At 42.7% G+C, this 27,423-nt stretch overlaps 2 long non-coding RNA genes across 3 annotated transcripts; both read left to right on the plus strand.

Annotated features, from left to right (window-relative positions):
- The first annotated feature begins 4,048 nt into the window (after nt 1-4,048).
- On the plus strand, nt 4,049-4,526 carry LOC118695524 (uncharacterized). The gene is made up of 3 exons (XR_004981536.2): nt 4,049-4,102; nt 4,191-4,358; nt 4,442-4,526. It is a non-coding gene; the product is annotated as an uncharacterized LOC118695524 (long non-coding RNA).
- Nucleotides 4,527-7,492: 2,966 nt separating this feature from the next.
- LOC129046930 (uncharacterized) lies at nt 7,493-10,036 on the plus strand. 2 transcript variants are annotated; one of them, XR_008508825.1, is made up of 5 exons: nt 7,493-7,507; nt 7,599-7,642; nt 7,744-7,787; nt 7,869-8,191; nt 9,403-10,036. It is a non-coding gene; the product is annotated as an uncharacterized LOC129046930 (long non-coding RNA). The 2 variants fall into 2 exon arrangements; XR_008508826.1 differs by having other exon boundaries at nt 7,869-8,067.
- Nucleotides 10,037-27,423: the final 17,387 nt, after the last annotated feature.

The raw sequence follows: 27,423 nt of genomic DNA on the forward strand, positions 1-27,423 counted from the left end.
GAAAGGAGAGGGGTTATTAGGAGAAAAAGGGTTTAGAAAAAAGGGAAAAAGCTTCCTTTTCCTTTATTTTTTGTGTTCAAACTGGGAGGGACTCTGCTTCCCCTGCAATTTTAGTGGTCTCAGTTGAAAGAATCCCTGCCTTTTCTATGCTGTTCGGGGTATTAATTGACAGGGAGTCCTCATTTTCGATTATTCCCCAGTTTAAGTAGAAGGGGAAAACCTTGACAATGTTTCTTATGGGTTTGAATTAAGGGTAGCCAGCCCCTTTTTGTTGTCCTGAGGCCTAAATTGAGGGAGAAGCCCAGCTATACCCTCCATCTTAAGAGTTTGAACTGAGGGAAAAATCTCTCTTTTTTCATCACTGGAGAGATTTAAAGAGAGAGGAAAACCTCTGGATTCCACTGGAGAGGAAAACCCCTCTTTTCCCAGAACTTAAGGAGAATAAATTAAAGGGCAGAAGCTATTTATTTGCCATTGTATTAGTTTCAGTAGAGGTAGCTGCCCCATTTCCTCTGTTTAAGGGGTGCACTGGAAGGAAGCTCTGCCTTTTTCAGCATTTTAAGGGTTTAAAACTACATTTCAGGGCTCTTCTTTCCATGCCATAGGACCAAGTATCTCAGAGCAGGGTAAGCCGGGCACGCACTTAACCCTTACACTGCCTGGGAAGCTTTTATTTTTCTTATTTTTACTTATAATGTAGATAGGCCTAATTAGAGGTCCCAAGGAGACTTAGACAATTTTCTCCACCCAGCTTAGTCACACGTGAAATACTACTTAGTAGCCACTAAGGAATGATTAGGAAAGTTAACAGCAAATTACCCAATTTATCTAGTTATGCTGTCTAAACAGAAACTTTTATTTCTTACCAGTTTTGTACCCTTTTGCTCCAAATAGATGTTGCAAAAAAAAAAATCACTGATATTTTTCTGGAGAGTTTTCTTCTATAACAAGCCCTCTACTCCCCTTGAAATCAAATTAGAAACACCAAACACCTGCAGCCACTCTGAGGGTTTTTATACCCGGTGGGATTCACTCCCTCCCTTTTCCTGGGTGCCATGGGAACGAGAGGCGGGCACCATCAGGGGTATATTAACCCCAGCCGTTGCCCAGGGCCTTCATTCCCCCTCTGGGATGTGCTGGGATAAGAGCTCTCCTCTCATTTCAGGTAAGAGGCTCTTTCAGTTTACCTCAGCTTGTTTTCAGCAGGTGTTTCTGGGCATCTAAACCAACAGAGGCTTTGAAGATACTGTGAAGAAAGCAGCCTGGAATACAGGGAGTATTTAAGTTCACAATTTTGGGTTTTGTGTTTAGGGGTGGTAAAGTGCATTTGTAATTTCTGCTTTTGTTCTGTTTTTTTTTTTTTTTTTTAGGAGGAGTGCAGCTTCCAGAGACTCCAGGTTGTGTCAGCTACAACACTTTTTTCAGCAGATTCATCGTGTCACAAGAGGCATCTGCCCAGTGTCAAAGATGATGTTTGAGACTGAGGCTTCAGGTGAGTTGAGGATTGTGACTAGGAGAGGGAGGGTGAGCAGGTATCCAGTTAGGAGTTATTGTTGGGGGCATGGGTTTGAAGGCAGCAGGGTGAGAAAGGGTGTTTATTTGAGCCCCCCACCCCAGGCCTTTTAGAAGCTGAGCAGAGGCATTCACACATCTTACAGCACACAAGGTCATCCACTGCACTCACAGGAATGCCATTTAACTTTGCCTTTCTCTAACCCAGGTGTCACTCATAATAACGGCCACAGCCTTGGAATCAGGATGAAGCTGGAGCCTGAAGGAGCCAGGCACACTCAGGAGAGGGCAAGTAGCTGACTCGCTGGGATTTGGCCCACATAACTCTGTACTCATACTTTGATTTTGTTTTTCTTTATTGTAGCTGACCGAGAGGCTAACAGGCGATCACAGGGCCCTCTGAGGCAGGCTCATTTCAGGTACAACGTGGATCCTCATCACCGATCATCCAAAAGATAAGTCGGGGCCACGGCCTGGAGATGGGACAATGGGAGAGTAGCGGGTTGGGAGTTCCTGGGACAGATTTAAAAAATAGCAGAGGGAAAAGCAATCTCCTCCAAGGGGCCTCTTAGGACAGCTGACGGGAGAGGCTCTGATTTTGATGGCAGCTTTCAGGCGGGCAGCGCAGAACAGTTCCGGTCCACGTCGTGTTGTCCAGCGTACCGTGTTACCTAGTGTGTCTTTGGGGTCCCTTTTGCCTTTTCCCCTTGAGACCCTCACCACAAGCATGCTGTGTTGTGTTTGTCGTCCCCCTGTTTGTCACGTTCTGTGTCACGGGTGTCTGCACATATTTGTGCCGGAGCTGCTCTGCCCTGCCCTGCCGCATAGCCTGCTGCAACAGGACAAGTCCCAGGGACTTGCAGTTTGTGGGGTGTTGCCAGACTCTAGATGATATTCCTAGATAGACAGAAGATGTTTGGAGCTGTGAAGTTATCCTGCAGGCCTTTGACTTTTGTCCTCGCTTTCTTTCAGATGCAGAAGGATAAAATCCAGGGCAAAATCCATCCACCCATCCCGGGTGAGGAGGTTCCCCCGAGCAGGTCAGTCACCGTTTGTCTCTGCAGGGGGAGTGTCAAGTGTGACTCTGTTACAGCTCTGTTCTTTTTCTTTTTAGGAGGTAAAGCTGGATATCAGCAGTCAAGGTGAGGTGGGCAAGGTGAGCATTGAGTAGGGTACAGAAGCAGTTGTTATTGCTCCAGTCTCACTTTCCAGTGCAACTCTAAGCATCCGTTCCTGTGTTTTCATCAGCCTCGGAGCGCAGCTGAAGGGTGCGGCCCCAGGAGCCGGGCATTCTTAGGAGAGCGGTGAGTAGCAGAATTGTGGGGTTTTGGCCAGTGTGCTGCAGAGATCATGCATTGATATTTGCATTTCTTTCATGTAGCTGACTGAGAAACAACAGGAAGCTGTTGAACAACAGTGCCAGCAGGAACTTCCCAGATGTTGAGGCTGCCTTCTTTTGCACCTGACACGGACCTGCATCCCCAGATGTCTGAGAGATAAGTAGAGGCGTACAACCCACAGAGGGGATGAAAGCGGGGCGCAGGATAGGGACCCACTGGGAGGGGTTTTTGAGTCTCCTTTGGACATGGGGGTGTCCACGAAGCGGCCGCTTAGGCCCCATAAAAGGAAAGCCTGACTTTTGATCACAGTGCTGAGGTGAGCAGGGCAGAGCAGTCCCGGTGTGTATCGTGTCACTTGTCTTTTGTGTATTATGTGTGTTTAGATATGTCATGTCTTTTACCTTAGGCCGTGGAGGGGCCTGTCAGGAGCCCTGGCATCATTGTTAGCATCTGCGATCTCTGCATTCCTAGAGAATGGCACCCAGGCCATAGAACTTTCGCCTCAGGAGCTCAGACAGGCATCAGACTCTCTTGTCTCTTTAGAAGCATCCGGTCAGATGTCTTTTCAGGTCTTGTTCTGAGCTGTATGGACAGCTCTGCCCCGCCAGGATCCATTATGGCGGACTAGGACTTGAAAGAACGTGAGGGCAGGTAGAGGCTTCTGGCCGTAGGATTCTCGGGCATCCATCTTTGCAGTTCTTGGAATAAATCATTTGGTTAGCATCTTGTTCCTCCAGGTTTCTCTGAGCCTCATCAGCTCACCATCGGTCTCTCCTCGGTCATCTCATTTGGCATCTTCTCAGTCCTTGCAGTCATCCTTCTTGCCCAGAGATTTCTGTCCGTGTCGTGTCCCCGTTGTCTGTCACGTCCTGTCCTGTGTCACGGGTGTCTGCACACATTTGTGCCGGAGCTGCTCTGCCCTGCCGCATAGCCTGGTGCAATAGGAGAAGTCCCGGGGACTTGAAGTTTGTAATGTGGGGTGTAGTTGGACTCTAGGTGGGATTTGTAGATGGACACAGGATATCTGGAGCTCTTAAGTTATCCTGCAACCGTTTGACTCTTGTCCTGACTTTTTTTTCAGGTTCAGATGGATTAAATGTGTGCCAGAGGGCCCCATCCCGGGTGAGTGGTTTCCCCCGAGCAGGTGAGGCACCATTTGTCTCTGCAGCAGAAGTGTATGTGGTGACTCTGTTACAGCTCTGTTCTTTGTCTTTCTTTTTAGGAAGTAAATCTGAATACCAGCAGTCAAGGTGAGCAGTGGAGAGAAGTAGCTGTTATTGCTCCAGTCTCAGTTTCTGGTGCTGCTCTAAGTTTCCATTCTCTTTTTTTGTGCCTTAGGCAATCCAATCGGAGCCTGTCAAGCCCCCGTCACCAGCCGGCCGACGCACCGGGTTCCCTGCACATGTGAGCCCTGTGGATGCGTTAGAGGATCTGGTGAGGAAGCCCTGATCTTTTCCATTTAAAGGTGCCATCCAGGTGGTCTTGGGTAGCTGCCAAGGAGTTGCGGTGAGTAGGGGAAGCAGGAAGGAGGAGCAAGGGTCCCCTCAGGTTTCAGCCATGCCACATGACCTCATCTCCTCTTACCCCAGGCTTAACCCGTGACAACGGCATCAGCCTCGGAGCGTGGTTGAAGGGTGCGGCCCCAGGAGCCGGGCATTCTTAGGAGAACAGTGAGTGGCAGAATTGTTGGGTTTTGGCCAGTGTGCTGCGGAGATCATGCATTGATATTTGCATTTCTTTCATGTAGCTGACTAAGAAACAACAGGGAGTTGCTGAACAACAGTGCCAGCAGGAACTTCCCAGATGTTGAGGCTGCCTTCTTTTGCACCTGACACGGACCTGCATCCCCAGATGTCTGAGAGATAAGTAGAGGCGTACAACCCACAGAGGGGATGAAAGCGGGGCGCAGGGCAGGACCCACCGGGAGGGGTTTTTGAGTCTCCTTTGGAGATGGGGGCATCCATGAAGTGGCCCCTTAGGCCCCATAAAAGGAAAGCCTGACTTTTGATCACAGTGCTGAGATGCGCAGGGCAGAGCAGTCCCGGTGTGTATCGTGTCACTTGTCTTTTGTGTATTATGTGTGTTTGGATATGTCATGTCTTTTATCTTAGGCCTTGGAGGGGCCTGTCAGAAACCCTGCCATCATTGTTAGCATCTGTGCTCTCTGCATTCCTCGGCCTGGCACCCAGGCCATAGAACTTTCGCCTCAGGAGCTCAGACAGGCATCAGACTCTCTTGTCTCTTTAGAAGCATCCGGTCAGATGTCTTTTCAGGTCTTGTTCTGAGCTGTATGGACAGCTCTGCCCCGCCAGGATCTATTATGGCGGACAAGGACTTGAAAGAACATGAGGGCAGGTAGAGGCTTCTGGCTGTAGGATTCTCGGGCATCCATCTTTGCAGTTCTTGGAATAAATCATTTGGTTAGCATCTTGTTCCTCCAGGTTTCTCTGAGCCTCATCAGCTCACCATCGGTCTCTCCTCGGTCATCTCATTTGGCATCTTCTCAGTCCTTGCAGTCATCCTTTCCTTGCCAGGAGATTTCTGTCCGTGTCGTGTCCCCGTTGTCTGTCACGTCCTGTCCCGTGTCACGGGTGTCTGCACACATTTGTGCCGGAGCTGCTCTGCCCTGCCGCATAGCCTGGTGCAATAGGACAAGCCCTGGGGAGTTGAAATTTGTAATGTGGGGTGTAGTTGGACTCTAGATGCCATTCCTAGATTGACCTAAGGTGTTTGCAGCTTTTGAGTTATCCTGCAGGTGTTTGACATATGTTCTGACTTTCTTTCAGGTGCAGATGCATTGCACCCATGGCAGAGCCCCCATCCTGGGTGAGTGGGTTCCCACAAGCAGGTCAGTCACCATTTGTCTCTGCAGGGGAAGTGTCGAGGGTGACCCTGTTACAGCTCTGTTCTTTTTCTTTATTTTTAGGAAGTAAAGCTGGATCTCAGCAGTCAAGTTCAGGAGAGCAAGGTGATCAGGAGCATTTCTTGTTGCTGAGGTCTCAATTCCTGGGCCAAGTCTAAGTTTCCATTCTCTTTTTTGTGCTTTAGGCAATCCACTCGGAGCCTGCCGAGCCCCAGTCACCAGCCGGCCGACGCACCGGGTTCCCTGCACATGTGAGCCCTGTGGATATGTTACAGGACCTGGTGATGAAGCCTTGATCTTTTCTATTTAAAGGTGCCATCCAGGTGACCTTGGGCACCTGCCAAGGAGTTGTGGTGAGTCGGGGAAGTAGGGAGGAGGAGCGAGGGTCCCCTCAGGTTTCAGCCATGCCAAATCACCTCATCTCTTAACACAGGCACCCCCTGGGACGACGGCCTCGGTCTCCGAGCGTGCCCGAAGCGTGCGGCCCGAGCAGCTGAGCGTTCTTAGGAGAAGGGTGAGTAGAAGACTTGTGGGATTTTGGCCGAGGGGCTGCCAAGACCGGGCACTGATGTTTGGTTTTCTTTAATACAGCTGTCTAAGAGTCACCAGCCCGGTGCCAGCAGGACCTTCCCAGCTGACGAAGCGGCCTTTCTTCGCAACCGAGACCGGCATCCCCAGCTGTGCGAGAGATAAGTAGAGGGCCACGACCCACAGAGGGGATGAAAGCAGGGTGCTGGGTCGGGAATTACTGGGAGGGGTTTTTCAGTCCGCTTTGGAGGTGGGGATGTCCATGAAGCGGCCCCTTAGGCCCCATAAAAGCAAAGCCTGACTTTGGATCACAGTGCTGAGGTGCGCAGGGCAGAGCAGTCCCGGTGTGTATCGTGTCACTTGTCTTTTGTGTATTATGTGTGTTTGCATATGTCATGTCTTTTTCTTTAGGCCTTTGAGGGGCCTGTCAGAAACCCTGCCATCATTGTTAGCGTCTGCGATCTCTGCATTCCTTGGCGTGGCACAAATGCCATAGAACTTTCGCCTCAGGAGCTCAGACAGGCATCAGACTCTCTTGTCTCTTTAGAAGCATCCGGTCAGATGTCTTTTCAGGTCTTGTTCTGAGCTGTGTGGACAGCTCTGCCCCGCCAGGATCCATTATGGCGGACGAGGACTCGAAAGAATATGAGGGCAGGAAGAGGCTTCTGGCCGTAGGATTCTCGGGCATCCATCTTTGCAGTTCTTGGAATAAATCATTCGGTTAGCATCTTCTTCCTCCAGGTTTCTCTGAGCCTCATCAGCTCACCCTCGGTCTCCCCTCGGTCATCTCCTTTTGCATTCTCTCAGTCCTCGCAGCCATTTTCCTTGCCAGGAGATTTCTGTCCGTGTTGTGTCCCCGTTGTTTGTCACGTCCTGTCCTGTGTCACGGGTGTCTGCACACAATTGTGCCGGAGCTGCTCTGCCCTGCCACATAGCCTGGTGCAATAGGAGAAGTCCCGGGGACTTGAAGTTTGTAATGTGGGGTGTAGTTGGACTCTAGGTGGGATTTGTAGACAGACGCAGGATATCTGGAGCTCTTAAGTTATCCTGCAACAGTTTGACTCTTGTCCTAACTTTCTTTCAGATGCAGAAGGATAAAATCCAGGGCAGAGCCCCCATCCCAGGTGCGGGGATTGCCCCGAACAGGTCAGTCTCTGTTTGTTTCTGCAGAGGAAGCATAAATGGTGGCTGTTACAGCATTGTTCTTTGTCTCTCTTTTTAGGAGGTTAAGGCCGAGAGCAGCAGTCAAGGCCGAGTGGGCGAGGTGAGCATTGAATAGCGTACAGAAGCAGTTGTTATTGCTGATGTCTCAGTTTTGGTGCAGCTCTAAGCATCTCCTCTTGTTTTTATTTTAGGTGGTCCACTTGCCATTTATCCTGGCCGAGCATGCCTATGCCAGGTGGGTGAGAGCTTAAGGTATCGGTGTGGCATCCTTGTCAGATTTGGGAGGTTGTGTTTTCACAGTATCTCAGCATGCTTTTCTGCTTTGTTTCATTGCAGGTGCTGTCGCTGCCCTAGGCACGCCCTGGATCAGAGGAGGGCAGGTGAGTCGGAGTTTAGGCAGGCTGACTCCTAGGTGAGCGTTACACAGCAGCCTGCTAAGCGTGTCCCTTTTCTCTTTGCAGCTCTCTTCTGGGCACCCTCCGGAGTCAAATCAAGATTTGAGCTGAGCCAGGGCAGTGGTGCGGAGGAGTCCCGGGAATTACTGTTGTTGAGGGCAATAGTCACGTTTTCTGTTTTGTCTTAGGTACCCTGAGGAGGCTCGTAGCCAAAGCTTGGAAATGGCAGCACCAAAGCACACACGGAGAGCATCTCCACGTCCATGTGTGACCGAGGATGGATTTTGTCCGTTCCTCTTCCAAAAGCTAAATGTCGGGGCCAGCTGTTGGGAGAAGGGGAATAGCCTTTACTCTCACAGGAGGCAATCAGATGTCAGCTTAGGGGAGAGGTCTGTAGGGGCGTGGGCTCTCTGGAAGCAAAGGGAGAGGGTTTCCCCTCAGCCTCGCCAGAGCCTTTGCCGGGCAGGGCAGTTCCGACCCATCTTCACATTTTCGTGTACGTTGCGTCGTCCGCCTCCCTCGACTCGACGTCGTCATGGATTTCCCCCGAGGAGCTCGCCTTCACGTCCGGAGCTACGGCCACGGTCACCCGGCAGTCGGCTTCCTTCTCTAGGCTCGCCGAGCCTCTCGAGCATCCGCTTAAGTACTTTGGCACTAACTTGTTTTAATGAGTTACATTTCATCATCATGTGGTCTTGTCATAGGGCTTCCTTTCCTTTGGCATCATCAGCCTCTGGCTCACCTTGCACTAGGAATCTCGGGTCCCTACGGGGACAGTGCCAGGCAGTTGTCACTCCTCTCTGTGTTATGTCATCTGTGTCTATGTTATGTTGTCCGTGTCTGTGTTATGTAGTCCGTGTCCGTCGTCTTCCACGTCATAGGCCCTCATTACGTCTCGACACTTATCGGCACTATTCCGTGCCACGTAGGCCATATTCTACTCACGTTCCTTTCCGGATATCCCTTATTCCGGCATCTTTACATTTTTACTCTTTGAGACAGGAATGTCTCAAAGGGACAAGATGTTCTCATCCGTCTTCCTTCCCACTACCGGCTTTGGTAGTGCCTTTTTTTCCACGCCATTCTCTTGGACTTCCTGAGGGAGCGTCTTACACCCTCCTCACGTGACTGCAGGCGTTCCATAGGTTCCATCCTCCCGAGGGGTATAGGGCTCAAGAATTAATCTTCCAGAGAGCTATCTCAAGTCCTGGCTTATACTGTATGTACTTACATTGTTTGTGCCTATGCTGGCTTATACTGTATGTACTTATACTGTATGTACTTACATTGCGTTTACCTATGTTGGCTCACACTCTATGTACTTACATTGTGTGTACCTATGCTGGCTTATATTGTATGGACTTACACTCCATGTACACTTGCACTGTATGCGTCTGCTTTTGTTGTGTGTACTCATGTTGTACCACTTACGCTCAGAGCTGCCCTGCCCTGGCACATAGTCACAGTTAGGTAGAACAGTTATAAAAACTTTACTGTTCATCTGTCTTTAATGGGGTTTTGGGTAGAAAATTTATTGGTCCAGAGCGGGGACAAGTCCTAGCTGTTAGCCACTCATCGACCGCTTCCTGTCGTCTCACAGGTCCCCGAGGCTGCCGATTTCCCCAGAATCTACCATTTGACGTCGAGGAGCAGCAGCCAGAAGAAGCGTGGAAGCGCGTTCTTCAGCGTCTCGAGGAAGAGCTGCAGGGAACGTTTAAATGGGAGGAGTGCGTGAGCGTGTGTGAGAGCACGTGCCTGTGTCTGTCTGCGTCTGCTTGTCTCTGCGTGTGTGAGCGCATGCTGACTGGATTTAACCTTGTGTGTATGACTTTTGCTTTTCAGGTTTTTCAACTCATTTGTAAATTTAGAGTAAAAAATCCCCAGCCGGGTTTACCCCCCCCACCCCCCCGGCTGGTTTTTTTTTTCTTTTTTTTTTTCCCCCGGCTGGGTTTTTTTTCCCCCGGTCCCGGTCGGTCAGCGAGGCGACGTTCATCGCCAAAGTTTGGGCACAGACCCTCCAGGGACCGGGTATTTCTTCAGGCAGGAGGAATTTTTGGAGGCTCCCGGGAACCACGTTCCCAAGGAGCAATGATTGCTGGGGTGTAATTTAGCAGTTGTGGTGAGAGGGATGGTGAGTTTGTGTGTCATTTGAAGGGGGTGTTAATGGTAGATGAGTGCTGTTTTTTGTGTGCTTTTGTTGTTTTGGGTGTCCTGTAACAATAAATCCACAAGTAACGAAAATAGAAAAAGGTTATCTTGTGTTAATGTGTGTGTTGTGTTGTATTGCTCTGTATTGCAGGGTGAGCACAGGGTGAACTCTCTCCTCCTTGCTGTGACACCTGGGCTGGCAGGGATGACACAGTGACCTCTGCCAGCCCATGCTGCCTGTGCCATCACCTGGCACTGACGTGTTTGAAAATCCTTTTGCTGGGTTTTTTCTCCTGAGAAGCCTCAGAACAGAAATGGAACCAATAACAATGTGCTGGCTGTGGAGTGTGGGCTGGAGATGGTTTAGCAACAGGGGCATCTTGGGTTGGTCTCCTGTGCATTGTTTCTACTTGATGACCAATCATGGTCCAGCGGTGTCGGGGCTGTGATCAGTCCCAGGTTTTTATTATTCATTCCTTTCCAGCTTTCTGATGTCTCCTTGCTCTTTTAGTGTAGTTCTAATATCTCATTTTCTTTTAATATAATAGAGATCATAAAATAATATTTCAGCCTTCTGAAAGGGGGAGTCAAGATTCTCATCTCCTCCCTTGTCCTGGAGGACCCTCAAACACCACCACAATCAGCGGCCGAGTGGGTTTGTGCGAGCCCCTCAGGAACCCTCGGCCGGTCCTGAGTCAGCAGCCCCGGCACGGCCGAGAGCGGGGAGACACTCTCTGTGCCCCGAGGGTACTGAGGGCACCTGGGCTTGGGGGGGGGACACTCTCTGTGTGTGCCCCGAGGGTGCTGAGGGCACCTGGCCTGGTCGCCTTTGCAGCACAAGAGACACCAGAGACAGCGGTAGATGATAAAGGGCCGACTCTTAGCAGGGGTTAATGCAAGGTTTTATTAGGAGTCCCATAGGAGCTCCTGCACCTCAGGGGGCTCCTGCCGAGAGTCCCAGGAGATGTGCCAAGGTTACATTTGAAGGGAGGTGGAAACCGACAGTAGATAACATCCTACCAACCATTAAGTGACCCTAAGGGATGGATGCTGGGGGATAGACATATAGGACAGCGTATGGGGCAAGGCCTGGGGGGCTGACCCCTAGCCTGTGGCTAATCACTCGAGGACTTGGACCGAAACTTCTGGATGGAGGGATGGGAGGCTGAGTGATTGACAGAGAGCCAGGGTGGGGGTTTGGGGATGATCTCATCCCGGGAGAGGGATAACACAGGTAAAAGGACGGGGGTACAGTTTGGGATAAACCATTTGGGAAAAATATGAGGATACAAAACAAAATTACTTCAAAGTATTACACAGTATAAAAATGCACTACAGCAGGTTTGGGCAGCACCAAATAAAATGTAATAAAATGCTTTAAAAATAGAAAAATTAAAAATGAAAATAAATAAAATAACAAAATTAATTAAAAATAAATAATAAAAAAAACAAACTCTAAAGTGCTGTAAAGTGCCGTACAAGTTCCATAAAATGTAGTGCCATAATGCAAGACCCTCAAACACCACCACAATCACCAGCTTAAATTGGTCTGGGCAGCACCAAATAAAATAAAATAAAAAGCTTTAAAAATAGAAAAATTAAAAATAAAAATTAAATAAAAAAAAAATTGAAAAAATAAATGCTTTAAAAATAGAAAAATAAAAAATAAAAAATAAAAATAAAAATAAAAAAAATGCTTTAAAAAGAGAAAAATTAAAAATAAAAATTAAATAAAAAATAAAATAGATAAAATAAATGCTTTAAAAATAGAAAAATTAAAAATAAAAATTTAATACAAACAAAATTAAAAAAATATAATAAATGCTTTAAAAATAGAAAAATTAAATATAAAAATTAAATTAAAATTAATAAAATTAAAAGGTTTAAAAATAGAAAAATTAAAAATAGAAATAATAAATAAAAATAAAAAATAAAAAAGGTTTTAAAATATAAAATTAAAAATAAAAATTAAACTAAAAATAAAATTAAACAATAAAAAAGCTTTGAAAATAGAAAAATTAAAAATAAAAATTAAATAAAAAATAAAATTTAAAAAGTAAATGCTTTAAAAATAAAAAATTAAGACTAAAAATAAATAAAAAATAAAATTTAAAAAATCAAAAACTTTGAAAATAGAAAATTAAAAAAATAATTAAATAAAAAACAAAATTAAAAAATAAATGCTTTAAAAATAGAAAAAATAAATATAAAAATTAAAAAAACCCCAAAATTAAAAAGTAAATGCTTTAAAAATACAAAAATTGAAAATAGAAAAATAAATAAAAAACGAAATTAAAAAAATAAATGCTTTAAAAATAGAAAACTTAAAAATAAAAAAATTAAAAATAAAATTAAAAAAATTAAAAGCTTTAAAAATAGAAAAATTGAAAATAAAAACAAATAAAAAAATTTTAAAAAGGTTAAAAAATAGAAAAATTAAAAATTAAATAAAAAAATTTTAAAAATCAAATAAATGCTTTTAAAATAGAAAAATTAAAAATAAACATTCAATAAAAAACAAAATTAAAAAATATAATAAATGCTTTAAAAATAAAAGAATTAAATATAAAAATAAATAAAAAATTAATAAAATAAAAAGCTTTTCAAATAGAAAAATTAAAAATAAAAACGAATTTAAAAAATTTTAAAAAGGCTTTAAAAATAGAAAATATAAAACTTAAAAAAATTTAAAAATCAAATAAATGCTTTAAAAATAGAAAAATAAACATTCAATAAAAAACAAAATTAAAAAATATAATAAATGCTTTAAAAATAAAAAAATGAAATATAAAAATTAAATAAAAATTAACAAAATAAAAATCTTTAAAAATAGAAAAATGAAAAATAAAAATTAAAAAAATTAAAAAAATAGTTTAAAAAGAGAAAAATTAAAAAAAATTAAAAATAAAATTAAAAAACCCCCTTTAATAATAGAAAATTAAAAATTAAATATAAATATTTAAAAAATAAAATAAGTGCTTTAAAAATAAAAAAAAATAAAAAAAATTAAAAAATAAAAAGGTTTAAAAATAAAAATAAGTAAAAAATAAAAAATACAAAGCCTTAAAAATAGAAAAATAAAAGTTAAATAAAAAACAAAATTAAAAAAATAAATGCTTTAAAAAAAGAAAAATTAAATTTAAAAATTAAATTTAAAAATATTTTAAAAATAAAATGAAAAGCTTTAAAAATAGGAAAATTAAAAATAAAAACAAATAAAAAATTTAAAAAATAAAATAAAAAGCTTTAAAAATAGAAAAATTAAAAAAACCCCAAAATTAATAAAATAAAATTAATTAAAAATACATGAAAAACAAAATAAAAACTCTAAAGTGCTGTAAAGTGCCGTAAAATTTCCATAAACGTCGTAAAACTGCCGTAAAGCGCGACTGTCGCAAAAGTTTCGTAAAAGGGGCCGTAAAGCGCGACTGTCGTTAAAATGTCGTAAAAGGTGACGTAAAGCGCGACTGTCGTAAAAGGTGCCGTAAAGCGCGACTGTCGCAAAACTGTCGTAAAAGGGGCCGTAAAGCACGACTGTCGCAAAAGGTGCCGTAAAGCGCGACTGTCGCAAAAGTGTCGTAAAAGGGGCCGTAAAGCGCGTCTGTCGTAAAAGGGGCCGTAAAGCGCGACTGTCGCAAAACTGTCGTAAAAGGGGCCGTAAAGCGCGACTGTCGTAAAAGGGACCGTAAAGCGCGACTGTCGCAAAAGTGTCGTAAAAGGTGTCGTAAAGTGCGACTGTCGCAAAACTGTCGTAAAAGGTGCCGTAAAGCGCGAGTGTCGCAAAAGTGTCGTAAAAGGGGCCGTAAAGTGCGACTGTCGTAAAAGTGTCGTAAAAGGGGCCGTAAAGCGCGACTGTCGTAAAAGGTGCGTTTTTTTGACAGTCGCGCTTTACGACACTACCTTTTATGGAACTTTTATGGTACTTTACAGTACTTTTAGGATTTTATTTAGTTTTTAAATTATTTTTAATTAATTTTTTTTTAATTTAATTTTTATTTATTTTTTAAAATTTTCCTATTTTTAAAGCTTTTTTAAATCTTTTTTTAGTTTTAATTTTTCTATTTTAAAGCATTTATTTTATTTTTTAATTTTCCTTTTTATTTAATTTTTAGTTTAAATTTTTATATTTTTAAAGCATTTTAAAATTTTTTTTATTTTTATTTTTTTCTTAATTTTTAGTTTTGAGTTTTTTATTTTAAAGCTTTTTTTCTTATTTTTGATTTAATTTTTATTTTTGATTTATCTATTTTTAAAGCTTTTTATTTTATTTTTTAATTTTTTTTGTTTAATTTTTGTTTTATTTTTTTAAAGCATTTATTTTTTTTAATTTTATTTTTTAGTTTTTAGTTTTCATTTTTTATTTATAAACTATTTATTTTATTTTTTAATTTTATTTTTTATTTCATATTTATTTTTGCTTTATCTATTTTTAAAGCATTTATTTTATTTTTTTAGTTTTTATTTATTTTTAGATTTGATTTTTTTATTTTTAAAACATTTTTTTATTTTTTATTTTTATTTAATTTTTATTTTTGATTTTTCTATTTTTAAAGCTTTTTATTTTATCTTTTAATTTTATTTTTTATTTAATTTTTAGTTTTAATTTTTTTATTTTTAAAGCATTTATTTTATTTTTTAATTTTATGTTTTATTTCATTTTTATTTTTTGCTTTTTCTATTTTTAAAGCTTTTTTTTATTTTTAATTTTATTTTTTATTCAATTTTTTGTTTTAATATTTTTATTTTTAAAGCATTTATTTTATTTTTTTAATTTTATTTTTTATTTAATTTTTTGTTTTAATTTTTTTTAATCATTCATTTTTTTTAATTTTATTTTTTATTTTATTTTTATTTTTTGCTTTTTCTATTTTTAAAGCTTTAAAAAAATTTTTATTATTTATTTAATTTTTAGTTTTGACTTTTTTATTTTTAAAGCTTTTTGAAATTTTTTAGTTAATTTTTATTTTTGATCTTTCTATTTTTAAAGCTTTTTAAAATTTTTTATTTAACTTTTTATTTCATTTTTAGTTTTAATTTTTTATTTTTATACTATTTATTTTATTTTTTTAATTTTATATTTTCTTTCATTTTTATGTTTTGCTTTTTCTATTTTTAAAGCATTTATTTTATTTTTTTAATTTTATTTTTTATTTAATTTTAATTTTGATTTTTTTATTTTTAAAGCATTTTTTTAAATTTAATTTTTATTTTTGATCTTTCTATTTTTAAAGCTTTTTAATTTTTTTAAATTTTTAGTTTTAATTTTTTATTTTTAAACTATTTATTTTATCTTTTTAATTTTATTTTTTATTTAATTTTTATTTTTCGCTTTTTCTATTTTTAAAGCTTTTATTTTATTTTTTTAATTTTCCTTTTTATTTAATTTTTAGTTTTGATTTTTTTATTTTTAAAACATTTTTTTATTTTTTATTTTTTATTTAATTTTTATTTTTGATCTTTCTATTTTTAAAGCTCTTTTTATTTTTTATTTAATTTTTAGTTTTAATAGTTTATTTTTAAACTATTTATTTTATCTTTTTAATTTTATTTTTTATTTAATTTTTATTTTTCGCTTTTTCTATTTTTAAAGCTTTTATTTTATTTTTTTAATTTTCCTTTTTATTTAATTTTTAGTTTTGATTTTTTTATTTTTAAAACATTTTTTTATTTTTTATTTTTTATTTAATTTTTATTTTTGATCTTTCTATTTTTAAAGCTCTTTTTATTTTTTATTTAATTTTTAGTTTTAATTTTTTGTTTTTAAACATTTATTTTATTTTTCAATTTTATTTTTTATTTCATTTTTAGTTTTAATTTTTTATTTTTAAACAATTTATTTTATTTTTCAATTTTATTTTTTATTTCATTTTTAGTTTTAATTTTTTATTTTTAAACTATTTATTTTATTTTTTAAATTTTCCTTTTTATATAATTTTTAGTTTTGATTTTTTTATTTTTAAAACCTTTTTTATTTTTTATTTTTTATTTAATTTTTATTTTTGATCTTTCTATTTTTAAAGCTCTTTTTATTTTTTATTTAATTTTTAGTTTTAATTTTTTTTATTTTTAAACATTTATTTTATTTTTTAATTTTATTTTTATTTATTTTTAGTTTTGATTTTTCTATTTTTAAAGCATTTCTTTTATTTTTTAATTTTATTTTTTATTTAATTTTTTAGTTTTGATTTTTTATTTTTAAAGCATTTCTTTTATTTTTTTAATTTCATTTTTATTTCATTTTTAGTTTTAATTTTTCTATTTTTAAAGCATTTCTTTTTTTTTTAAATTTTTTTTTTAATTTTTAGTTTTAATTTTTCTGTTTTTAAAGCTTTTTATTTTTTAAATTTTCTATTTTTTTATTTTCCCAGTTTTAAAGCATTTATTTTATTTTTTTATTTAATTTTTATTTTTAATTTTTCTGTTTTTAAAGCTTTTTATTTTTTAAATTTTCTATTTTTTTATTTTCCCAGTTTTAAAGCATTTATTTTATTTTTTTATTTAATTTTTATTTTTAATTTTTCTATTTTTAAAGATTTTTTTTTCTTTTATTTGGTGCTGCCCAGACCAACTCAAGCTGGTGATTGGGGTGGTGTTTGAGGGTCTTGCAGTTACCCCGATTAATAGGTAGAGGTGATGTTCGGAGGCCACAGTGTTACAGGTAGGGGTTAAACTGTTTTTTAGGGTCTTTCAGGTGATTTTTCAGGGATTTTTAGGGATATTTCAGGGTTTTTTTTGCAGGAGTTTTTTAGAAATTCTCTGGAAATGTTTAGGATACCTTTAGGGCTTTTTCAATAATTTTTAGGGTGTTTTAATGACTGTTTTACCCGGGCGCCCCAGCCACCCAAGGCACCCCGTGGCGGCGCCGTGGCACTCCAGCCCAGGCTCCCGTCAGCGCCCCCCGTGGTCGCTTCCCCTCTCCTGCCGCCGCCGCTGCATGGCGGGCCGAGCCGTGCCTTCCCCACCGCACCCTCCCGCTTCAGAGCTGCTGGATGGCGCAGCTCTGCCGCCTCCTGCAACCACGGACGTCCCGGCGTTCCCTTCCACGGCCGCAGCCACAGCCCCGTTCCCGTAGCTCCGCTGCCTCCCGCACGCCCCGTCCAGCCCGCTGCCATGATGACTGCCCGCACTGCGGTAGTGACAGAACCCACGCATGTGCAGTTGCTACAACCCCAGCACCAGCGATATCACTCCACGCCGACTCATCGAACCACAGCGCTGCTTCCGGGATCAGCCGCACGCATGCACAGTTCTATCTCCACGGCCCCACCGCCAACCCCCACTGCGTTCACCACAGCTTTGGTACAGCCCGGTCCCGGTTCCGAGCCGCTGCGTGCCGCTGTCCGGCCACAGCCGGCATCCCTGTGCCCTGTCACGCCACTTCTGCCACCACTGTGTTTATACACGGCACCACAGCAGGCGAAAACTGCAGCGCCTTGCATGTATCCTTCTGCGTCTCTCCTTCTGCCGGGCACCGAGAGATCCCTCTGCAGCGCGTAACCCTGAGCAACCGATACCTGGTGTGCCTCTGCGTTTTCGCCTTCCACACTCCTAGAACCCAGTGGGACTACTTTGTGTCACGATTCGTCTGCACAGCCACATCCATGCACACAAACCGTGCGACGAGGAGGAGGAGGAGGAGGCTGGAATATGACAGCTGCTTTAATAAATACAGGACAGACAGAGAATTATTTTGCTCTGCAAATGCCAGCCCTTTGGTCCCAACACAAAAGAATTTCGAAAAAGAACTGTTCCCAAATAGCTCCAGAGTCCCCTCAGTGTTTGGGACAGATTTCTCGACCCAAAATTAGACAGTAAACCCTGAAAATTCGCCAGCATTAATGCCAAAATTAGAAAACTCACAAAAATCTTTTGATAATTTTCACCTAACAGACTGGTGTGAAAAACGCCAATCACTTGCTTTTCAAATTTTTGAAAGTTTAATAGTAATAAAATGGTTATAAAAATAGTCATACAATTAGAGTAATAATAATTTGGACAATTTGAATTAGGACAATATGAGACAACAAAAACAAAGAGTTATGGACATCGGGGTACCTTTTTCTGGGCAGCACGAGCCCGAAAAAGGACCCCTGTTAACAAAGGATTAACCCTTAAAAGCAATAGCCTGTTGCAGAGTCATACACTTCATACATGGTGCATAAATTCCATTCAAACACAGGATTCTGTCTGCTCATCATCCACTTCTTCCTTCTAATCCTAACAGCGCCTTGGAGGCAGGAAGAAGTTTGTTTCTTCTGATAAGAGGGCAATAAATTATTTTTCTCTGAAAGATCCAGGTGTCCTGTGGCCGCTATCTCGCTGCAAGTCCTTTCTTTAAAAAAAGTATTTTACATAGCATTGTTTCTATTTTAACAGTTTTTATAACCTAAAACTGTATTTAACACACTACTTAAGAGAATTAATACAGCATTCCTTTCTAACACAACACATATAATATTCATTTTAATATTTCAAAAAAGCCAATATAAAATACCTGCATTTGTCACAATCCCCACTCTTATTCTTTGTAAATCATTTGGCTTGAGCAATATTTCTTATCTACTTGCATCTTCTGGACTATGCGGGCAAAATAAAACAGGGGATTACACAAGGAAGAAATATAAAAATAGTTGCAACACATAAAATGAAAGATCTTAATTTCTTCTAATACATTACCCTACCAGCTAGGTTTTAACATTGTTTTCTAATTTTTGGACCGGTACCTGGGTTATTATATGCATATATATTTTTTTCTTCTTTGATTTCTTTTGCTTTTTCTAGAATGACTTTTCTGTGGTCATCAATTTTCAACAATTTGATATATTAAACTTTCCACAAACACCCCCTTCTTTGGCCAATAAATAGTGTAAAGCCAACCTATTCTGATACCCTACAGTTTTTGTTTGGCTTAGCTGACTTGATATTAACTCCAATGCCTGGGCAGCTCCATTTGCTATCATTTCTATAACTGCTTGGAGTCTTGTAATACGACTCAATAGATAATTTGGAGTCAATACAGAGTTAAGTTGCTGTGCTGGTTTTACCTTTTCCTTTATTATTTGTTTTTTTACCAAATCTCGAACCGTCAAGATTAAATGTAAAACAAATCCCTCTCTCTCCTTTTGGACATTCAATTCCAAATCTATTACCACTTTTTCCTAAGTTTCTTGTAATCCAATAATTTACTCCATTTTGCCTACAGGTTCTTAATTTGGATGGGTTATAACAGTGGCTGTTGACATAGGTGTGTGTAATTAAAGAGGAACTTTGGTTTCTTTCCACGTGATGCTTTCTGCAGCATTTGTGACACGATCTTGCTGGTATCCCGAAAGGGAAAAGAGAACAAATGAGTGCCAGAAACAGGACTAACAGAGGTCCAGTATGCCTTATACTCCCACCTCCCAGGCCTGTGAGGTTGCAACCCACAGCAGGCGTATTTGATCTTCTCGGTGGCAAAAAACAGAGGCCAATCTGGTCGTGCCCTCTATTTCCTTGTCACTTTCTCTTAAATAATTTCCAGGCAAATTGGTTTGGACACCCTTTAACTGTGGACTCTTACCGTTCTTCAGGTATCTCTCATTCACCAGGCACTAGTAATTCCCATCCACAAAACTAAGTTATTACTTTAACACTTTTTGCAATAAGAGCATAAATGTTGTGAACTACAATACTAATTATTCTCACAATTCAAGCATTTACTTATAACCCAGCTAGCATGTCCAGTCTTGGAATGAATCAAATAAAGTTTACTGATGGAAATGGTAATTCCCCTTCTCCCCTGTACAATTCTCAGGCTACGGTCAGAACACAAAAACAGTCTTGATCCTTCTATCTGGAGTATTCCTCCCCTAAGGAGATGTTTTATTCAGGCAAGACCAGAATAAAACCAGGCAGTGTTTGAAATCAGTGGTACAAGCGTTGTCTTAATTCTTAATTCTGTGTTGTTCTTTGTACATTTCTTGGATCATTTGCCTTTTTTGAAACTATTACCACTCAGTCCCCTTTGAGAAAACGCCAAGGGAAGAGCCCTTTTGCCAAGGGGCAGCATCTGAGCAGGCCAGGCAGCATGTGGGGTTCCAGGAGAGGGCTTTCAACTTTCCCCTTTTACTGTGCCAGTCCCTCCCCAGGGCCCCCAGACCCTCCACAGCACTCCCAGAAAGGAGAGGGGTTATTAGGAGAAAAAGGGTTTAGAAAAAAGGGAAAAAGCTTCCTTTTCCTTTATTTTTTGTGTTTAAACTGGGAGGGACTCTGCTTCCCCTGCAATTTTAGTGGTCTCAGTTGAAAGAATCCCTGCCTTTTCTATGCTGTTCGGGGTGTTAATTGACAGGGAGTCCTCATTTTCGATTATTCCCCAGTTTAAGTAGAAGGGGAAAACCTTGACAATGTTTCTTATGGGTTTGAATTAAGGGTAGCCGCCCCCTTTTTGTTGTCCTGAGGCCTAAATTGAGGGAGAAGCCCAGCTATCCCTCCATAAGAATTTGAACTGAGGGAAAAATCCCTCTTTTTTCATCACTGGAGAGACTTAAAGAGAGAAGAAAACCCTTCTTTTCCCAATAATTAAGGAGAGTAAATTAAAGGGCAGAAGCTATTTATTTGCTATTGTATTATTTTCAGTAGAGGTAACTGCCCCATTTCCTCTTTTTAAGGGGTTCACTGGAAGGAAGCTCTGCTTTTTTCAGCATTTTAAGGGTTTAAAAATACATTTCAGGGCCCTTCTTTCTGTGCCATAGACCAAGTATCTCAGAGCAGGGTGAGCCTGGCATGCACTTAACCCTTACACTGCCTGGGAAGCTTTTATTTTTCTTATTTTTACTTATAATGTAGATAGGCCTAATTAGAGGTCCCAAGGAGACTTAGACGATTCATATCATAAGCATTCTTCTCCACCGGGCTCAGTCACACATGAAGTACTACTTAATAGCCACTAAGGAATAATTATGTAAGGTCACAGCAAATTAGCCAATTTATCTAGTTATGCTGCCTAAACAGAAAGTTTTATTTCTTACCAGTTTCCTGCCCATTTACTCCAAGTAGTTGTTGCAAAAAAGAAAGTGCTGTTATTTTTCAGAAGAGTTTTCTTCTATAACAAGCCCTTTGCTCCCCTTGAATTTGAGTCAGAGGAGCCAAACAGCTGCAACTGCTCTGAGGGCTTTCATACCAGGTGGGATTCACCCCCCTCCCTTTTCCTGGGTGCCATGGGAACGAGAGGCGGGCACCATCAGGGGTATATTAACCCCAGCCTTTGCTCAGGGCCTTCATTCCCTCTCTGGGATGTGCTGGGATCAGAGCTCTCCTCTCATTTCACTCCCATTTCAGGTAAGAGGCTCTTTCAGCCTATCTCAGCTTGTTTTCAGCAGGTGTTTCTGGGCATCTAAAGCAACAGAGGCTTTGAAGATACTGTGAAGAAAACAGCATAGAATACAGGGAGTATTTAAGTTCACAGTTTTGGGTTTTGTGTTTAGGGGTGGTAAAGTGCATTTGTAATTTCCTGTTTTGTTCTTATTTTGTTTTGTATTTTTTTTAGGAAGAGCACAGCTTCCAGAGGCTCCAGGTTGTGTCAACTACAATGCTTTTTTCAGCAGATTCATCATGTCACAAGAGGAATCTGGGAATCTGCCCAGTGTCCAAGATGATGTTTGAGATTAAGGCTTCAGGTGATTTGAGGATTGTGACTAGGAGAGGGAGGGTGAGCGGGTATCCGGTTAGGAGTTATTGTTGGGGGGGTGGTTTTGAAGGCAGCAGGGTGAGAAAGGGTGTTTATTTGAGGGCCCCCCCACCCAAGGCCTTTTAGAAGCCGAGCAGAGGCATTCACGTGTCTTAGAGCACACAAGGTCACCCACTGCACTCACAGGAATGCCATTTAACTTTGCCTTTCTCTAACCCAGGTGTCACTCACAATAACGGCCGCAGCCTTGGAATCAGGATGAAGCTGAAGCCTGAAGGAGCCAGGCACACTCAGGAGAGGGCAAGTAGCTGACTCGCTGGGATTTGGCCCACATAACTCTGTACTCATACTTTGGTTTTGGTTTTCTTTATTGTAGCTGACCGAGAGGCTAACAGGCGATCACGGGGCCCTCCGAGGCAGACTCATTTCAGGTGCCATGTGGATCCTCATCACGGATCATCCAAAAGATAAGTCAGGGCCACGGCCTGGAGATGGGACAATGGGAGAGCAGCGGGTTGGGAGTTCCTGGGACAGATTTAAAAATTAGCAGTGGGAAAAGCAATCTCCTCCAAGGGGCCTCTTAGGAGAGCAAGAGGGAGAGGCTCTAATTTTGACGGCAGCTTTCAGGCGGGCAGTGCAGAGCAGTTCCGGTCCACGTCGTGTTGTCCAGTGTACCGTGTTACCTAGTGTGTCTTTGGGGTCCCTTTTGCCTTTTCCCCTCGAGACCCTCACCACAAGCATAACGTGTCGTGTTTGTCGTCCCCCTGTTTGTCACGTTCCGTGTCACGGGTGTCTGCACATATTTGTGCCGGAGCCGCTCTGCCCTGCCCTGCCGCATAGCCTGCTGCAACAGGACAAGTCCCAGGAAGTTGCAGTTTGTGGGGTGTTGCCAGACTCTAGATGATATTCCTAGATAGACAGAAGATGTTTGGAGCTGTGAAGTTATCCTGCAGCCCTTTGACTTTTGTCCTCGCTTTCTTTTAGATGCAGAAGGATAAAATCCAGGGCAAAATCCATCCACCCATCCCGAGTGAGGCGGTTCCCCCGGGCAGGTCAGTCACCATTTGTCTCTGCAGGGAGAGTGTAAAGTGTGACTCTGTTACAGCTCTGTTCTTTTTCTTTTTAGGAAGTAAAGCTGGATATCGGCAGTCAAGATGAGGTGGGCAAGGTGAGCATTGAGTAGGGTACAGAAACAGTTGTTAATGCTCCAGTCTCGCTTTCCAGTGCAACTCTAAGCATCCGTTCCTGTTTCTGCACTTTAGGCAATCCACTCAGAGTACGCCGAGCCCCAGTCACCGACCGGCCGACACGCCGGGCGCGCCGCTCTCCCGAGCCCTGCGGAAGAATCACGGGACTCGGCGATGGAGCTGAGCGTTCTTAGGAGCACGGTGAGTAGCAGACTTGTGGGGTTTTGGCTGAGGGGCTGCCAAGATCAGGCACTGATGTTTGGTTTTCTTTAATACAGCTGTCTGAGAGACACCAGCCCGGTGCCAGCAGGAGCTTTCCGGCTGACGAGGTGGCCTTTCTTCGCACCTGAGACCGGCATCCCCAGATGTGCGAGAGATAAGTAGAGGGCCATGACCCACAGAGGGGATGAAAGCGGGGGGCTGGTTTGGGAATTACTGGGAGGGGTTTTTGAGTCTCCTTTGGAGATGGGGGGGTGTCCATGAAGCAGCCCCTTAGGCCCCATAAAAGCAAAGCCTGACTTTGGATCACAGTGCTGAGGTGCGCAGGGCAGAGCAGTCCTGGTGTGTATCGTGTCACTTGTCTTTTGTGTATTATGTGTGTTTGGATATGTCATGTCCTTTACCTTAGGTCTTGGAGGGGCCTGTCAGAAACCCTGGCCATCATTGTTAGCATCTGCGATCTCTGCATTCCTCGGCCTGGCACCCAGGCCATGGAACTTTGGACTCAGGAGCTCAGACAGGCATCAGACTCTCTTGTCTCTTTAGAAGCATCCGGTCAGATGTCTTTTCAGGTCTTGTTCTGAGCTGTATGGGCAGCTGTGCCCGCCAGGATCCATTATGGCGGACTAGGACTTGTGAGAAGGTGAGGGCAGGTAGAGGCTTCTGGCTGTAGGATTCTCGGGCATCCATCTTTGCAGTTTTTGGAATAAATCATTTGGTTAGCATCTTCTTCCTCCAGGTTTCTCGGAGCCTCGTCAGCTCGCCATCCATCTTACCTCAGTCATCTAATTTTCTGTCCTTGTGCTCCTTGCAGTCATCCTTCTTGCCCAGAGATTTCTGTCCGTGTTGTGTCTCTGTTGTCTGTCACGTCCTGTCTGTCCCGTGTCACGGGTGTGTGCACACATTTGTGCCGGAGCTGCTCTGCCCTGCCGCATAGCCTGGTGTAATAGGACAAGTCCTGGGAAGTTGAAATGTGTAATGTGGGGTGTAGTTGGACTCTAGATGCCATTCCTAGATTGACCTAAGGTGTTTGCAGGCTTTTGAGTTATCCTGCAGGTGTTTGACATATGTTCTCACTTTCTTTCAGGTGCAGATGCATTGCACCCGTGGCAGAGCCCCCCATCCTGGGTGACGGGGTTCCCACAAGCAGGTCAGTCACCATTTGTTTCTGCAGGGGGAGTGTTAAGTGTGGCCCTGTTACAGCTTTTTTTTTTTGTCTTTATTTTTAGGAAGTATAGCTGGATCCCAGAAATCAAGTTCAGGAGAGCAAGGTGATCAGTAGCATTTCTTGTTGCTGAGCTCTCAATTCCTGGGGCACGTCTCAGTCTCCATTCTCGTTTTTGTGCTTAGGCCATCCGCTCGGAGCACGCCAAGCTCCCATCCCCAGCAGCCGATGGACCGGGTTTGCCGCTCTCGCCAGCCCTGAGTTCCGGGTCAGGAGCCGCCGAGGAGCTGTGGTGAGTCGGGGAAGTAGGGAGGAGGAGCGAGGGTCCCCTCAGGTTTCAGCCATGCCAAATCACCTCATCTCCTCTTAGCCCAGGCACCCCCTGTGACGACGGCCTCGGTCTCCGAGCGTGCCCGACGCGTGCGACCCGAGCAGCTGAGTGTTCTTAGGAGAATGGTGAGTAGCAGACTTGTGGGGTTTTGGTCGCGGGGCTGCCAACATTGGGCACTGATGTTTGGTTTTCTTTAATACAGCTGTCTAAGAGACAGCAGCCTGGTGCCAGCAGGAGCTTCCCGGCTGACGAGGTGGCCTTTCTTCGCACCCGAGACCGGCATCCCCAGATGTGCGAGAGATAAGTAGAGGGCCACGACCCACAGAGGGGATGAAAGCAGGGTGCTGGTTTGGGAATTACTGGGAGGGGTTTTTGAGTCTCCTTTGCAGATGGGGCTGTCCATGAAGCAGCCCCTTAGGCCCCATAAAAGCAAAGCCTGACTTTGGATCACAGTGCTGAGGTGAGCAGGGCAGAGCAGTCCCGGTGTGTATCGTGTCACTTGTCTTTTGTGTTTTATGTGTTGTTTGGATATGTCATGTCCTTTACCTTAGGTCGTTGAGGGGCCTGTCAGAAACCCTGGCATCATTGTTAGCATCTGTGATCTCTGCATTCCTCGGCCTGGCAGCCAGGCCATAGAACTTTGGACTCAGGAGCTCAGACAGGCATCAGACTCTCTTGTCTCTTTAGAAGCATCCGGTCAGATGTCTCTTCAGGTCTTGTTCTGAGCTGTATGGACAGCTCTGCCCCGCCAGGATCCATTATGGCGGACTAGGACTTGTGAGAAGGTGAGGGCAGGTAGAGGCTTCTGGCTGTAGGATTCTCGGGCATCCATCTTTGCAGTTCTTGGAATAAATCATTCGGTTAGCATCTTCTTCCTCCAGGTTTCTCTGAACCTCATCAGCTCACCATCGGTCTCCCCTCGGTCATCTCCTTTTGCATTCTCTCAGTCCTCGCAGCCATTTTCCTTGCCAGGAGATTTCTGTCCGTGTCGTGTCCCCGTTGTCTGTCACGTCCTGTCTGTCCCGTGTCACGGGTGTTTGCCACATTTGTGCCGGAGCTGCTCTGCCCTGCCGCATAGCCCGGTGCAACAGGAGAAGCCCCAGGGACTTGAAGTTTGTAATGTGGGGTGTAGTTGGACACAAGATATCTGGAGCTATTAAGTTACCCTGCAACAGTTTGACTCTTGTCCTGACTTTCTTTCAGATGCAGAAGGATAAAATCCAGGGCAGAGCCCCCCATCCCGGGTGTGGGAAGTGCCCCGAGCATGTGAGTCCATGTTTGTTTCTGCAGAGGAAGCATAAATGGTGGCCGTTACAGCATTGTTCGTTGTCTCTCTTTTTAGGAGGTCAAGGCCGAGAGCAGCAGTCAAGGCCGAGTGGGCAAGGTGAGCATTGAATAGCGTACAGAAGCAGTTGTTATTGCTGAGGTCTCAGTTTTGGTGCAGCTCTAAGCATCTCCTCTTGTTTTTTTATTTTAGGTGGTCCACTTGCCATCTCTCCTGGCCGAGCACGCCTATGCCAGGTGTGTGCAGCTTAAGGTATCAGTGTGGCATCCTTGTCAGATTTGGGAGGTTGTGTTTTCACAGTATCTCAGCATGCTTTTCCGATTTGTTTCTTTGCAGGTGCTGTCGCTGCCCTAGGCACGCCAAGGAACAGAGGAGGGCAGGTGAGTCGGCGTTTAGGCAGGCTGACTCCTAGGTGAGCGTTACACAGCAGCCTGCTAAGCGTGTCCCTTTTCTCTTTGCAGGTATCTTCCGGGCACCCTCCGGAGCCAAATCAAGATTTGAGGTGAGCTGGGGCAGTGGTGCAGAGGAGTCCCGGGGATTACTGTTTTTGAGGGCAATAGTCAGGTTTTCTGTTTTGCCTTAGGTACCCTGAGGAGGCTCGTAGCCCAAGCTTGGAAACGGCAGCACCGAAGCACACACGGAGAGCATCTCAACGTCCACGTCTGACCGAGGATGGATTTTGTCCTCTCATCTTCCAAAAGCTAAGTGTCGGGGCCAGCGGTTGGGAGAAGGGGAATAGCCTTTACTATCACAGGAGGCAATCAGATGTCAGCTTAGTTGCGAGCTCTGTAGCGGGACGGGCTCTCTGGAAGTAAAGGGAGAGGGTTTCCCCTCAGCCTCGCCAGAGCCTTTGCCGGGCAGGGCAGTTCCGACCCATCTCCACATTCTCGGGAATTTTGCGTCGTCCGCCTCCCTCGGCCCGACGTCGTCACGGATCTTTCCCCTGAGGAGCTCGCCTTCAGGTCCGGAGCTACGGCCACGGTCACCCGGCAGTCGGCTTCCTTCTCTAGGCTCGCCGCCCCTCTCGAGCATCCTCTTAAGTGCTTTGGCACTAACTTCTTTTGACGAGTTACATTTCATCATCACGTGCTCTCGTCCTAGGGCTTCCTTTCCTTTGGCATCATCAGCCTCTGGCTCACCTTGCACTAGGAATCTCGGGTCCCTACGGGGACAGTGCCAGGCAGTTGTCACTTGTCTCTGTGTTATGTCGTCCGTGTCCATGTTATGTCGTCCGTGTCCGTGTTATGTCATCCGTGTCCATCGTCTTACGTGTCATAGGCCTTTGTTCTGTCTCAACGCTTTATCGGCACTATTCCGTGCCACGTAGGCCATATTCTACTCACGTTCCTTTCCGGATATCCCTTATTCCGGCATCTTTACATTTTTACTCTTTGAGACAGGAATGTCTCAAAGGGACAAGATGTTCTCATCCATCTTCCTTTTCACTACCAGCTTTGGTAGTGCCTTTTTTTCCACGCCATTCTCTTGGACTTCCCGAGGGAGCGTCATACACCCTCCTCACGTGACTGCAGGAGTTCTATAGGTTCCATCTTCTCAAAGGGTACAGGGTTCAAGAATTAATCTTCCAGAGAGCTATCTCAAGTCCTGGCTTATACTGTAT

The sequence above is a fragment of the Molothrus ater genome, chromosome 24, assembly GCF_012460135.2.
Source record: "Molothrus ater isolate BHLD 08-10-18 breed brown headed cowbird chromosome 24, BPBGC_Mater_1.1, whole genome shotgun sequence".
NCBI lineage: Eukaryota > Metazoa > Chordata > Aves > Passeriformes > Icteridae > Molothrus > Molothrus ater.